The sequence below is a fragment of the Urocampus carinirostris genome, chromosome 12 (genome assembly GCF_059441175.1).
Source record: "Urocampus carinirostris isolate Australia breed hairy pipefish chromosome 12, RoL_Ucar_1.0, whole genome shotgun sequence".
NCBI lineage: Eukaryota > Metazoa > Chordata > Actinopteri > Syngnathiformes > Syngnathidae > Urocampus > Urocampus carinirostris.
This window is the reverse complement of record NC_142360.1, coordinates 8,807,446-8,824,077: the sequence shown is the minus strand read 5'-3', so window position 1 is coordinate 8,824,077 and position 16,632 is coordinate 8,807,446. Positions and strand designations below refer to the sequence as shown.

General features: G+C 37.3%; 1 protein-coding gene and 1 pseudogene across 2 annotated transcripts in view; both read right to left on the bottom strand.

Moving 5' to 3' along the window:
• The window catches only part of glis1b (GLIS family zinc finger 1b), a 148,665-nt gene that overhangs the window by 54,450 nt on the left and 77,583 nt on the right, over nucleotides 1–16,632 (bottom strand). The gene's annotated exons all lie outside the window — the stretch shown is intronic.
• On the bottom strand, nucleotides 12,750–12,895 carry LOC148354866 (U2 spliceosomal RNA; annotated as a pseudogene).

Genomic DNA, 16,632 nt, shown 5'->3' with positions numbered 1-16,632 from the left:
GCTGCATTCTGATAGCTGCTACAGTTTCCTTAAAACCGATAAATAATAGTCTTGGTGACAGGGCCATCACCACTCTAAACGGGGACACAGGATTGTGAAAAAAAATATTGCCCATGTATAGAAAAATGAGTACTCATATCATATTTATCTGCTTATTTTGGAATTATGTGGCTGGTAAATGTCACTGCATCCTTTTTGCACTATTCGGTTCTGATGGAAGCTCTATCTTTTAAATATTTTGTCTACTTATCCTAACATTCCTTTTTGCAAAACGTAAACGTACATTAAAAGCATTGTGGAAAGAGGTGTTCACGTGGCTTGTAGCAGACGAGGCAACGCAAACATGGCACGAATGAAGATGAGTAAATACAGGTACATACTGAAGGCAGATGGAAAACAGCGATGTAATATATATGCAATGAATATTATAAGTAGATTTAGAATAAACTTAATTTCAAAGTGTTGTTCTTTTATATAATCTGATTATCAATCCTTAATACTTTGCACTAATGTTTTTTTTTTTGCGTTTCGTCGTCTTATTGTGTTTCAAGTTGTGAAAAATGGGGCAGGCAACTTTATGGCTGGTGTCCGGTAACTTTTTGTCACGAGTTTCAGACACTGTATGTACTGGACTGTCTCAGAAAATTAGAATATTGTGAAAAAGTTCTTTATTTTCTGTAATGCAATTAAAAAAACAAAAATGTCATACATTCTGGATTCATTACACATCAACTGAACTATTTCAAGCCTTTTATTATTTGAATATTGCTGAATTTGGCTTACAGCTTAAGAAAACTCAAAAATAATATCTCAAAATATTAGAATATCATGAAAAAGTATACAAGTAGGCTATTCAACTAATCACCTGAATCATCTAATTAACTCGAAACACCTTGCGAGGGTTTCCTGAGCCTTAAAAACACTCAGCTTGGTTCAGTAAACTAAATCACAAGTATGGGGAAGACTGCTGATCTGTCTGCTGTCCAGAGGACCATCATTGATACCCTCCATCAGGAGGGTAAGACACAAAAAGAAATTTCTCAAAGAGCAGGCTGTTCACAGAGTGCAGTTTCAAAGCATATCCACAAAAAGTCTGTTGGAAGGGAAAAATGTGGCCGGAAACGCTGCACAACCAAGAGAGATGACCGCAGCCTTAACAAAATTGTGAAGAAGAGCCGCTTCCAGAATTTGGGGGGGCTTCAAAGACAGTGGGCTGAAGCTGGAGTCCAGGTATCACAGACGTGTCCGGGAAGTGGGCTACAATAGCCGTATTCCCATGGTCAAGCCACTTCTGAACTCAAGACAACGGAAGAAGCGTCTGACTTGGGCTATGGAGAAGAAGCACTGGACAGTTGCAGAGTGGTCCAAAGTCCTCTTTTCAGACGAAAGCAAGTTTTGCATTTCATTTGGAAGTCAAGGCGCCAGAGTCTGGAGAAAGGCTGGAGAGGAGCAAAATCCAAGTTGCTTGAAATCCAGTGTGAAGTTCCCACAGTCAGCAATGGTTTGGGGAGCCATGTCAGCTGCTGGTGTTGGTCCACTGTGTTTCATCAAGTCCAGAGTAAATGCAACTGTGTACCAAGAGATTTTAGAGCACTACATGCTTCCATCTGCTGAAAAGCTCTATGGAGATGAGGATTTCATTTTCCAGGATGATCTGGCACCTGCCCACAGTGCCAAAACCACCAGTAACTGGTGCACTGACCATGGCATCACTGTCCTTGATTGGCCTGCTAATTCCCCTGACCTGAACCCCATCGAGAATTTGTGGGGTATAGTTAAGAAGAAGATGAAAGACACCAGACCTACAAATGCAAATGAGCTGAAGGCCGCTATCGAAGCATCCTGGGCGTCAATAACACCTCAGCAATGCCACAGGCTGATTGCCTCCATGCCACGCCGGATTGATGCAGTAATCCGTGCAAAAGGATTCCCAACCAAGTACTGAGTGCATCAATGGACATTTTCAAATGTTTGATTTAGTTTTGCTGTTATAAAATTATTTTTTTACTTGGTCTGAGGAAGTATTCTAATATTTTGAGATAGGATTTTTGAGTTTTTTTCAGCTGTAAGCCAAAATCAGCAATGTTCAAATAATAAAAGGCTTGAAATAGTTCAGTTGATGTGTAATGAATCCAGAATGTATGACATTTTTGTTTTTTTAATTGCATTACAGAAAATAAAGAACTTTATCACAATATTCTAATTTTCTGAGACAGTCCAGTATATGTGTGTCTCTGTAGGTCAAAAAGGTCATAAAAGACGCTAAAACTAGAAATTGACCCTGTTGACCCCTCATTCCATCAACTGCCATCAACGTCCTGTGCCAGTTTGCGCCGCAACCGTATCCCCATTTAACGGCTTAATGGGAGTGCAACACAATGCTTCCACTGCCACATCAGCAAGTGACGACCCATTAATTATGCACCCATGTCGAAATCCTAACCCGCCGTTAAAACCGCGGAGCGGGGCAACTTACGCAACAAAAACGCAGATCCATTTTACGACTCTTTTGTAAATCTAATCCTATCTAATTTAATGTGAAGACTGGCTTGTGCTTGGTACATTTCCTTATGTTGGATCTTCACCAACATCATTTTCTTTCCTCCACTAATATTTTTCTTGTTGATCCGCTTTGTTCTACTGTATATCATGAAGAACACTAACAGTTTCCGCTTCTGTTTAAAGGTTGTTGTTTTTTGAAAAATTATTTTCCCAAATTTTCTGTCACTCAAACGCGACACGTCTCATGACGCCATTTCATTTTGCGGTGGCTGGCAAAGAACACTTTGGCTTCTTTGGGCATGACCACAACCCCTGGAAAGAACCATTGCTTTGACATTAAACCCTGACATTAACCAGATGAGATTTAAAAAAAAGAAGAGAAAACAAACAATAAAACCACATCGTGTATGTGCAAACTCCAAAGAGTATTTCCAGGAGCAAATTTTTGTTCTCATTGTGGGAGTGTTAGGAAAGGATTTTGATACGTGTCATGAAGATTTGGATAGAGCGGTAATCAGAAATGTGGTATGAGTATTATTAGTGGTATATAAAAGAATCACGAATAAAACGTTAAAAGTTTTATACCCATCTCTTGAAATTGAACTTTTGCTTTTGCCCCAAATTGAAAAGTAAAACCTCTTGATAATCAGACATTGTTGGCATGAATGGACGATGAACCCTTTAACGCTGTAAGACCCAGCATCATAAAATTACATCATTCTTATTTGTTTCCCAAAAAGCAGTAGAAATACTTGTTCTTGGTGACTTTCTACGTATTAACATGGTTATTCAGACCTATTGTTTGGATTCAAAATGATTCTGGGCCCAACATCTGTGTATAAGCTTCTACATAAGCATGGCCTCCATCAAAATGTTGGAAATATCTGTGTTATTTATTGTAACAAGCAATCAATCATTTACTGAGGTGTTTACGTTTGCACCATTCTGTTCTGACAGTGAATATAACTTGCCGGAAGAAAATTCTGCTACCCTATCTCGACCCAGCATCCTAATATAATTTCTTAAATATATATATATATATATATATATATATATATATATAAATATATATATAAATATATAAACATATATACATACATATATATATATATATATATATATATATATATATATATATATATATATATATATATATATATATATATATATATATATATATATATATATATTTATATTTCTTTGATGACACTACATTTCGGGCAGCACGGCGGCGCAGTGGTTAGCGCTTGTGCGGCACAGTTCATGTCATGGGAACCTGTCGTGGGTTCAAATCCAGCTCCAGACTTCCTGTGCGGAGTTTGTATGTTCTCCCCGTGCTTGCGTGGGTTTCCTCCAGGCACTCCGGTTTCCTCCCACATTCCAAAAACATGCATTTCAGGTGAATTGGTCGGTCCAAATTGTCCATAGGTGTGAATGAGCGAATGAGTTGTCTGTCCGTGTGTGCCCTGCGATTGGCTGGCAACCAGTTCAGGGTGTCCCCTGCCCACTGCCCGGAGATGGCCCGCGACCCTAATGAGGATAAGCGGTACGGCTAATGAGATGAGATGAGATGAGACACTACATTTCCATCTCCAAAAACCTCATAAAACCATCTAAGTAGTTAAAAATGTTGATTTTATGTTTTTCTATATCCGAGTATTAGAGGGTTAACAAATGTTTTACTTTCCGACACAAAATTTAATAGACATACTTATCATTGACCGAGCCACAAAAAAGTAAACACGCTATAAAGACTTAAAAGAGAAAAATAAGAATGTGAGGATGATAAAGGGGAAAAAATATTCAAAAAGTAGTGTTTGGAAACTGGCCTATGTTGCAAGTCAAGTGAAGTCAAGTCATGTTTATTTGTGATGCCCTTAATCACAAGGAGTCTCAAAGGGCTTCAAAAACCACACATTATTGCAAACTACAGACTATTATTACACCAACCCCTGATCTAAAACCTAGATGAGGGCCAGGAAAAACTTAAATTACCTTGAGAAGGGACTGCACATGAGGTAATCCCCTTTCCAGGACGACCAGGCTGTAATGGATGTAGCAATAATATATAATACACACATAATGTCAACATGAAATATAGGTCATTCATAAGTTATAGAACAGAATTGTGTTTTATAGGGCGAATTTCAGCAATGTTGCGAAGATGGAAAAAAGCTGTTCTAGTAATATTCCTAATGTATGTTTGGAAGGACAGATTGGCGTCAAATGTGACACTTACATTTTTGACTGAGTCACTCTGGGTAATATTACATTTGTCAATGTTCAGAGCAGTTTTTAAGAACAAGTGACGGCATTTAGATGGACCAATAAAGAACATTTCGGTATTTTCAGAGTTAAGGCGCAATAAGTTGAGTGACATCCCTTCTTTTATCTCAGTGAGGCAGGCCTCCAAATTTCCACAGTTTAGTGGGGCAGATTCCTCCATCGGAAGATATAGTTGAGTGTCATTTGCGTAGCAATAGAAACTCATATTATACATGCAAATAATATCACCTAATTGAAGCATGCAAATGCTGAAAAGAAGAGGGCCACGTACTGAACCCTGCGGAACACCACACAAAGTGCATCATGACAATAGTGCATAACTGCATAAGTTGATAAATAATTCATACATATGTAATATGTTTTTCACAGAGATGAAACTGTCTTTAATACAATGAAAAGTTTTAAAATATGTTGGCCCAAAAAACATTATATTTTATATAGTCTTAGTTTTTTTTATATTCTTCGCTACATTTTTACAGGGTAGAAAGGCAGGTTTGAAGAACAAGTATAGTAAAAAAAGAAAAATAACAACTAAACCCTAAAAAAATATCGACAGAAAAACAGGGAAAATGTTTTGTGAGAATATGTACACAGTGAGACATAAATATACTACAATATTGACAGGATTTGTTTCTCAAAGTGTGATATTTGACCACTAGATGGCACTTGTCTAGCACAAGTGAGAGCCAGAGCTTCATAGCACAGCATGGTGGATTCCTGTTGTACAAACATGGTGAGGACATAAGTGGTGATTCCACAGTGTAAAAGACATAAAAAAATATTCCACCTAGTATTAGTTTTTTTTAAATAAGAAATAAAATTGGTACGATAGCTCTGCCATGATTACTCAATAATTTCACCTGTGCTCACTCATTTAGCGCCGGCCGCTGCGGGCTATCTGATTGGCTCCCTGTCCCTTTTTAAACCCAGTCCTGTCAATCCCCTTTCGTCAGTCCGTCTGCGAACCTCTGTTTATACATGGCAAGCCTATTTCGACCCTGACTCCCGCCTGTCCCGTTTTTGCTCCCGTTTGTCTCCGGCTACGACCTGTTTTGATCCCGATCACGTCTACTCTCAAGGCTTACGACTCGTTTCCGACACTGACCACGCTTTTGCTCTCCCTATTCCGGCTACCGAACTGTTTTTCCGTCCCTGACACCGCCATGGCTCACCACGGAAGATCCACTTCCGTATTCGAATCACAATCTGAGTGCGAGAACGACTTGCTCCCCGTGTCCAGTGAGCATCGGATCGCTGACACTCCCCTTCCTCTTTCTTTCAATAAAATTGTGAGAAACGTTACGCGATTGGGTCCACCCCGTGTGCTGGTCGTGACAAGTTCATGTATTTTTGCCTTATATTCAAAACTAATGTTTGTTTGTTTTTTACTGAATGAAAGTATTTCCGTAAGACTAAAGGGCACTAAATATTACACACTGTGCCTTTAACAATATTTTAAATTGATTTCCCTACTCAAATAAGAAAAACAGCCTTTTTTACTTAGTATTTTTTCTCTCTGTTCATAAAAAAAAACAGAAAGAAAAAGGACTGAAGGGAAAAAGCTGGATTTTGGTCTTGTCCCCTTGACCGTTCAAACACTTTTCACAGTAATACTTTTAGCTGAAAGTGATAAACAATATACCTCCTTTTGAGAAACATTTTTCAAAAAGGTGAGAAAATTAGCATTTCTTTCAGATTGTATGACTTTTTTCTCAGGAAAATATTATGTATGACTACATTCAGAAATACAAACAATAAAAATTACATTGAGAAAAGTATACTGTATATAGATATTCAAAATGATTTATTTTTAGGTGTTTTTTCTCTCTCAATTTTTCTCTACTGTGCATGAAATACTTAACAAATTGGGATTGTATATACTGGACAGATGGCCTCGGTTAACATTTGACAATCAAGAGTTTTTGGTTAGCATGTTGATGTGTGCCATAAAAATATCTCACTCTAATATAGTAAGTCAGCTCCACAAGGTCAGATCTTGACCCGTTGTCAAAAATGTAAGGTTGAAATTACGTCGCACTTGAACTTCCAATTTCCTTCAAACTCCCAATATCGCCTTCGAGGGCATGCTCATCATTGCCTGGTGGGGGGAAACGTCAACACGTTTGCAAACCAGATGTCTGACTTCCGAGGTTCCAGTGCGTACAAATGGGCTCGTTTTTGCATTTCCAAAACGTTTATTTTGCAATTACAGTAACTCCGCTCCGAGCCATGTTGATGCTAATGCTATGTGTACAAGGCACCGAGCTAAAGAAGCTAACAGTTTCCAATCGCAGTTTTTATTTCGAACCTCAGTTTGAATTTATAAAGTTAAGCTCGTGAGACCAAATAGATATAGATTTGTGTATTACGGAAACATGAAAATAAATAAAAAACAACTGGACAAAGGCTCATGCCTTCAAGAACACACACCGGCCGTCCTATCTTACGCAACAAAAAAACAGTATTCTAGTGATCTTGACAATCTGCCAAAATATACGCTTTTTACCCCCATTCAGACAGAAAATATGCCGGTAAAGGGAAGGGACAGGGAGTGTTGTATCGTAAGCAGTAATGGTGGGAGACGGGTGTACACTTTTGCAAACCCAGTAAGGCAAACCAGGTTCCATTATCTGCAGCGCTTATCCTCAGTAGGGTCGCGGGGGTGCCAGAGCCCATCCCAGCTATCTTCGGGCAGTGGACAGGGGACACCCTGAACTGGTTGCCAGCCAGTCGAGAGATGTCATATGACATTTATTTTGTAGACTACTCTTTACTATAGTGTGTTTTATACTTTTCACAAGAGCCAAGAAGAGAGTGTTCGGGCCCTGATGTTGTGGAATGCTCTGCCCCCTTAAGATTCTGCAACCTCAGTGGAACTGTTTGAATCTAGGCTTAAAACACACTTCGATTCTATAGCTTATGAATGATCTACATTTCCTGTTGACAATAACGGTGTATTATTTGTTATTGCAACATCCATTGCAGCCTGGTCATCCTGGAAAGGGGATTACCTCACGTGCGGTCCCTTCTCAAGGTTTCTTCATTTTCCTCATGCTAAGGTTTTTGAGTTTTTCCTTGCCCTCATGTCGGTTTTAGATCAAGGGATGGTGGAATAGTAGTCTGTAGCCTGTAATATAGTCAGTTCTTTGAGACTCTTTGTGATTAAGGGCTATACAAATAAACGGAACTTGAGTTGACTTGAAGGGAGCAAACACAGTGTCACTCTACTTAGGAATAATTAAAGACTCTTGCATGAAAACCCAAAAATTGAGTTTAAAAAAAATATATTAAAAAAAATAATAATAATAAATATATATATATATATATATATATATATATATATATATATATATATATATATATATATATATATATAACGATTTTACAAATACCACTCATAACGCTGCAGTAAAATGATTTGTTTTTTTGTAAAGGAAAAATAATATTTTTAATGCAATAAAGAAATTTTTGATGCACCTGTTAAATCTATCCCTTAGGTGCCACATAGCAAACAGACAGACAGACGGAGAGAGGGACGGATGGACGGACAGACGGACGGACGGATCAAATTTAAATTCATATTTTAACTTGCACTTAATTTTTCCTTATTTTCTATTGTTTTAACCTAGAAACTCATTTTCAAGTAAAATAAACAAGGATACTTATATCCATCCCTAACCCTAACCCTACCCCTAATCCAAACAAAATAGTCTATCTTGATGTGGTTTTTCTCATTCCAAGTCCTCTTCTTCTTATCATACAGGAAAAATAAATTAAAAACATCCAAAAATTATTCATTTGGAAAGAGGGAAATTATAACTTGAGGGGCTGTTGTAAATTCAAAATCCCAAAGGTGAGAACAACCAGGAAAAGTATGTGTGTGTCTGTGTGTGGAGTCAAACTTTGGAATAATTTCCAAGATGAGATCAAACAATGTCCAACTATTCACGTGTTCAAATTTAAATACAAAAAAACATTACTGGCGAAATACAGGGATGAAGAAAATGGCATATGAGTGAGATTGGAAATACTGCGTTTAAAACTATGGTTAACTTGTTGTTATTGCTGCTATTATTATATCATAAATGTTATTATAAATATTATGTTTATTTTTATTATTGTTATTATCATTGGTGCGGCAGTGATAATTGGTAGCTAGTGGCATTATGAAGTTGAGGGATGGGTATTACGAAGATTAGTGTATAGAATATGCGATTATTGTAATTATTATAATTATTGATATCTGACCTATGTAATAAATATATCCATGAGATTTTGTTATCTTAGACACAAGAGGAGAAGAGGATTTGTAAAATGAATTTAATAGGGAAGATAAAGAGGTAGGGAAAATAAGCATCTGCTTCTGACTACCCCTTTTCGAACATGTTATGTAACATTATTTTGTTGTTGACTCATTGTTTTTGTCCTGTTTTTATTTTAATTTTCCAAATAAAGTTTTCTTTCATTCATTCATTCAATCTAGTGGATAACTTATGTGTCAGAACCAAAACAAATGGTAGACCCAATCGCGGAACGTTACTCACAAGTTTTATTGAAATATAGAGGAAAGGCAGCGCCAGCAAGCCGCTCACAGGATCGGAGCGTGTTCCAAATGTGGAGGTGTAGCAGGAGATCGTAGCGTAGTTAGACGGAAAAACAGGTCATTAGCCGGGACGGGAGATCAGAACGTGGTCGGGGTAAAAAAAATACGGGTCGTTAGCTGGGACAGGAGATCAAAACGTGGTCGGGGTCAAAAAAACGGGTCGTAGCAGAAGACAAACGGGGAAATCAGGAACGCGCGAGTGGAAAAACGGGACCGACGGGAGTCAGAGTCAAAAATGCTTGCCTTGTCAAAACAGAGGTTTGCTGACGAACTGACAACAGGCGAGGGAAAGGACTGAGCTTAAGTAGGACGAGGAAACAAGCAAGAAGCCAGTAGCGGCTGGCGCCAAACGAGCGGGTGCAGGTGAATGTAATCAGTCATCATGACATTATGCTCATTAAAGCACTACAATATTTTTTACTACAAAAATAAGATAAAAATAAGCATGCATTCTTTCCTCGCAAAATGAGCACAATTATCTGTCATCAGAACAAGATCTTTTTTGCTGTTAATTTATTTTAAAGTTCTTTGCTTTGCACCGTTTTAACGAATCAAAGAAATTGATAGGAAATTATGTTTAATTATCTTTGTTTGGTTTGACAAATAGCCTCAACTGTTATTGCCCTCCAAAATTTGAAATAATCATCTTTAACCTTCCGTCATTTTCCTTCCTCCGCATTTTCAAACATGCCATATCACAATAATGATTTCCGTACGTGATTCTCCCCGAAATTGAATCATCTCAATCCCGCTCTGTCTTCGAGTGCCAAGTTTGTTTGAAAGCAATAAGCGTTTCTTGTTTCGATCCAATCCACTGTCTCGTTGTCGGCAACCGTCCCAAGGTCCCGCTCTTCAAACTTCACTTTTCACATTTATAAATTGTTTCCCAAATTCTTTTTTTCTAGACGCAAAATATGAACACCCAATTTGTGATGGTAAATTACAATGTATCGTTTGACTCCCGCCCCCGTAAAAGCGTCTCTATTTTCTGGCTTTTCCTTCAGTCACGCATGAACAAAGCCAAATTGCTTGGCGCTGCAGCCGATGAGTGCTAAAGGCAATTTTGGGATCCAAACGACGGCAAAGAGGTGTCACGCTGACTCAGGTCAGCTAAACAAAAAACATAAATACAGTGTGCATGCTTTTATTGATGTCCGTTTTTCACCTTCTGACCTAACAAAAGGATCTTGGCCCAACTTTTTCCACGCAAAACAAAGTTTGAAGCAGAACAAATGGGAATAAGCATAAACTACGTCCTGGAAAAAAAATTCAAAGATGATTGCATCAGACTCCAAGCAGGGGATTTCAACCCTAAAATGGTAAAAGTGGATTATAAATCATTTGTTTTTGTGCTGTCACCCTAAATGTACCACAACATAATATGACAGAATAATTACTTTCATATTTTATTAATCCAAACATTTTGTTTTTCCCATAATAATTTCTTAAGATAACAGTTTTGCGAATCAAGTCGAATTCTTTAAAGGGACTCTGTAATATTTGGCCATTAGATGTCCCTATATTGTGTAGTGTGTAGTTGTATCATTTGATATAGCCACAATCAATTTCTGAGCATGTCACAAGAACAAGGGAGTCTCGAGGTAATTTGTATCAAGAGTTATGATTTTTTAAATTAATTCCAACTAAATGCTCTTTCCGGCCGGCAGTAAATATATAAAAGCGCTGATGTCTAGTAAATGGACTGAGGGATGTGTATATATATATATATATATATATATATATATATATATATATATATATATATATATATATATATATATATATATATATATATATTTATATATATATATATATATATATATACAGTGAAGAAAACAAGTATTTGAACACCCTACTATTTTGCTATTTTTCCCACTTAGAAATCATGGAGGGATCTGAAATCTTAATCGCAGGTGCCTGTCCACTTGGAGAGAGATAAACTAAATAAGAAAAATCCAGAAATCATAATGCATGATGACGATAATACATTCATTAAAAAAGAAAAGTCAGTTATATCCTACAATTTGAAACAATATCAATTCATACAATTTATTAATCGGATCAAAAATAGTACAAACTAATAGTAGAATAGTTACTGCTACTAGTACATGGCACTGAAAACAGTGTAAGATCCCAACAAAATTATTTTGAAATAATGTTAACAGGGACCTACCAGTAATATAAACAAGGATTTTTTACGGGAGTTTGTAGTTAAACGGACCCTTTATTTTCATTCATGACTTACATTTAAGTACAAAGTGACATTACCTTTACCTTTACTGATCCGGAATGTTGCCTTCAGACTAGAATGCCCTTATTAGGAATTTTTTTTTAAGAAATTTTCCTGTCTAGTCCGCGAAATACCATTTAAGTTGAGTGTCCAACATCCCGGGGGGACAAAAAAATGATGTGAAATCCTGCCCAATCACTCATCACAGAAAATACCCGATGATTCGCCCTCATATTCTTTGGGATGACATCACCGGGAACAAACTGTTTATTTAAGCCTTCACGTCTTCTCTCAAATGTTGAAATGAACCTCGGCGTATGAACTGTCGCACCCTGCGTGTGCTTAGTTTGAACTTGACACTTTAAATACATTTCTTTTTTTGCTGCGTCGGGCAGACGTACACCTCAGCTGTTTATATTGTGCACAAGCTACCTGTCAAATGCAGGCCCTTTGCTTTACTCTTGGTTCTGTGCTTGCTAATCCTCCACGGCAAAGTTTCGCAAACAGGAAATGAAGAAAGAAAATGCCCTGTTTTAAAGCAAAAAAAGAAGAATCAAAGACCTTTTGATGGAGTTAACAAATCACAGAGCTAGCATGCATTTTCATATTTTGAAGGGCCATTGCAAATTTTTCGTATTTTGAAAAGTTAGCAAGAGCACTTAGCTGTAACTAAAGTAATGTACTGTAAATTCCGGACTATAAGCAGCTACTTTTTTCCCAAATGTTCAGCCCTGCGGCTTATTCAGTGAAGCGGCCAATTTATGTAATTTTTCTAACTGCCACCAGCGGCACTCGACTACAAAAGGTAAGATTTAGACCAGTGGAATAAGTGCGCCGAGGTAGACTGCAAAGAGGTAGATGGCATTCTCTTAGTTTGCGTACAAATTGTCAGTCTGACAAAGGTTCTTCCCGATAATGAGGAAGTCGCCATTGATGGCGGCAGTTATAAGGAGAAAGATGAGGCCGGTTAAACTTGAATGGGGTTTTTAAGGGTTATTTATCTATCTTCATTATTCATTATTCATTATCCGTTATCGGTCAGTTCATAATATGCTACAAAGCCTAGGAGCCGGGACACTTACTCTCAGCCAAAAGGCCAAGCTAGCCCTAAAGCCTTGTTGCGATCATTGCGAATGCACCGTTCCCGGAGGTACTGCAATACCGGGCCGATGCGTGGAGTGGACAGAGCAAGCTCTTATTCCATCTCCGGAATGCAAAAATCAAAGCTAAAAGGCCAAGCTAAGGAACTCTCAGCCAAAAGGCCAAGTTAAGGTCCTAGCAATAGGCCAAATTTATGTCCTAGCAATAAAGCGTTGCTGAATTTCGCATTTGCAGTATGGCTTTTTTTTAAACAGATATGCATGATGCGTTGCGAGCGTGTTATTAGTAGCACGTTGGTACATTTCACAGGCACGGTTTGGGATGAAAATTATATTATTATTATTAAAGCTTTGAAAACTCTCTCGGTGTACCGTCTTTCTTTGTAAATATGTGTAACCATGTATGATATGTATTTGCAACTGTATATTTTTGTAATGTATTTATTTTAGAGACTTATTGTGATTGTGTTTTCTACGAGCGAATCAAAAAGAAGGGGCGGAGCAAACGCGGGCTGACGGGAAGTGGGGTGAAGCTGAGTAAAATCTCTTTGTTGTTGCAGCGGACTTTGTAAATATACAAATTTTTTCATTGGATTACTTTCAACGGGACCCGGACTTTAAAGGTCTGCATTAAATTCTAATTGCAGGTATTATATTCCATCCATGTTGCCAATTGATTTGCCGGGACAAATTTACACGCGGGTCACCTAAGTCACAGTGTAAAATTGGAAATAATCTAAACACAAAACTCCCAAATTTCTATTTTTCATGTAAATTGTAGTCAAGAGAAAAAAAATGAATGTTTGCTGTTGAAAAGAGACTTGACAACATTTCTTGACCATCAATAAATTTGTTAAAAAAAAAATATATATATATAGTTACAATCGCGGCACCTAGTCAAATTTGGGACTAGCTTTTGACTTTGCTACATGTCTTAATGTGGGCGCATGCGGCTTATATACAGGTGCGGCTTGTGTAAGGACAAAACTAATAATGCCCGTAATATGTAGTGCGTGCGGCTTACAATCAGGTGCACTCTATAGTCCGGATTTCACGTTACCATTTGCGTGTCAATTTTAATTTTTAAAAGTAACACTAAAGTAAAGTTATTTCAATTGACAAAAGTTTGGTTCTGGCTCATCTCCCTATAAATACCTTCTAATTGAGTCCACAAGTCACCAACTAGAATGCTAATATTTCACATTTCAAAACCTTAGCAAGAGGACTTCACTGTAACTAAAATAATATACCATATTAGTGTCAATTTTAATTTTGAAAAGTAACAAAGATAAAGATCTGCAAATGGAGTCCCCAGGTGACAGAGTTAGCATGCTAAATATTCACATAACGAAAAGTAAATAAGAGCACTTTTATGGAAATAAGGTAATGTAATATTTTTGTGTCAATTTTAATTGAAAAGTAACAAAGATAAAGACCTGCTAAAGGAGTCCCCAGGTCACAGAGCTAGCATGCTAATTATTCACATAGCGAAAAGTAAGTAAGAGCACATTTATGAAACTGAGGTGGTGTAACATTTTTGTGTCAATTTTAGTTTTGAAAAATACCGCCTGCTTTTTCAGTTAAAATAAGTTTGATTGCTGCTGTTCTCTCTTATAAAGACCTTCTAATGGAGTCCACAAGTTTTCAAACTAGCACCTTCATTTTTCACATTTGAAAAAGTTAGCAAGAGCACTTTGATGTAACTATTCACTTCTCCTACCAACTTATCCAGAGATCATATAGTGGTATTCGGACTAATACAGAACAAGAACAAAAATCCAATACATTCTATTTTTTGTATAAATGTAAACATATTTTTCAGAATTTTGTCAGCACATTTGTTTTTTGGGTTGAATCCTTAAGTATGATCAACATTCCCAATGTCAAAATAATATATAATGTACTTACAAGTTATAGTTATTGTTTATCTTTTTAGCTTATTTATTTCATTTATTTACGTTCTTATTCCTCTCTGTATTTGTACGGCACACTCTGTTCCCTTGAGACTGTTGGCGTTGAGACTGTTGGCGTTGTTTTGTTGTCTTGATTGTTATTGATATAAACGTTGTGAAATATTGTACATGGCACTCCAGGATGTAATAAAGACTTTAAAGTGAAAAATAACATAAGAAAACCTCAGGATAAATAGGAAAAAAATACTTACAAATTAGTGCTTTTAGACTGGCCTAAGTTCTGGCCTTTCCTACTATCCTAGTAGTACAGACGCTCCCCTACTTACGACCATTCGACTTACGCAAAACGGTAGCTACGAACCTTTTTTTCGGGATCTCGAAAAATTTCCGGACATTGCTCTAAGTTAGATTTTGTATTGTGTGCACCTTTTTCTGAATACAGGTCAGTATTGTAGTGCTTTTTACCTGGCATGCACCCTGAAGAAGAAATCCGGCTTCTACTTCCTATCTTTATCTTTAGCACTCCAAGAACTTAGACATTTTTCTGTTTAATATCTCTCGTATTCATTCAATAAGGTTGGTGTAAAGTGTAAAGTAGAGGCGAACCGTTTCTTTTGAAACGAAAGTGGAATATGGAGGCTTGGTGCGGTTGAGAAAATGGTCGGAATGCTTTTTTTCAGACACTTCTTACCGCGGAGGAGGACCTCTTGAAGCTCATCTTCCAAAAGTAAGTTAAACTTAACTTTATTCATCTTTATGGAGCATATTATTTCATTAAATGTTTATTTTTCGGTTTCAAAACAATACAGGTTAATTATACAAGCCTTAAACATACTTATATAAACCTTATACATACAAAATATAACAGTGAAGCAACTTACGGACAAATTCAACTTATTATCGTCCGGAACCTCGTTCGTAAGTAGGGCAGTGTCTGTATCATCAGACTTAACCATGGGAAACGGGTTTCTGCTATATAGATTAAGGCAACATCATTAAGTTTTTTTGACAGAGTTCTGGATCTCGTATGTTAGTTGGGCAGCGTCTGTAGTGTAATTTACTATACTAGCCGGTTAGTATTTCATGGGGTCGTACAATAAGTTATCTTTCCCAGAAAACAATATTTTTGTCAACATTTTTAAGTAACTTTTTTTATTTTTTTCATTTTTCAAGAATATCGTTGTCTGCTCCTAGTAAAGTGGAATAAATATTGCTGACGCTAACACCATGCTTGCATGCTAACACACTAATATTGCTTACAGAGTTAACTCTTTTGAGATCAGCATTCATTACTATGAAAAAGTTATTCAACTTTTTTCATTTACCTTACATAACATTTGTTAAAAAACAAAATAGAAGGGTTTTTTCCTAATTCTTTGGGAAAAGCAAATGTAAGATTCCAGCTACTGTTCGTATAATTAGATGAACAATGGTACTGTCAGGACCAGAATGAAAACAGGACCCACTTGCGTAACGTTTTACCACAAGTTTTATTGAAGAAACGAGGAAGAGCTGCGCCCATGATCCCTAACCCGAACACGGAAGTGGCTCTTCCTTAGCGAGCGATGGCGGTGTCAGGGGCGGAAAACTGGTCGGTAGCCGGGACTGAAGGGCAAAAACGTGGTCAGGGTCGCAAACAAGTCGTAGCCGGAGATAAACGGGAGTAAAAATGGGACAGGCGGGAGTCAGGGGTCAAAAAAAAACAGAGGTTCGCAGACGGACTGACAGACGGATAGGAGTGGGTTTAAATAGGGACAGGGAGACAATCAGAATCCGAGGCAGTTGGCGCCAAAGGAGAGGGCACAGATGATTCGCATCAGTAATGATGACAGGTACAATGTTTTTTTTCTGTCTATATCCTAAACTCCAATGCGTTTTCTTCTTTTCACATGTTAAATAAATGAATTAATGCACTGTAAAATAAAAATGCTGATTCTAACAGCGGGCAAAATTGCTAAACTACTCAAACAAAAATGTCCTCATTAGTTGATCAAACCA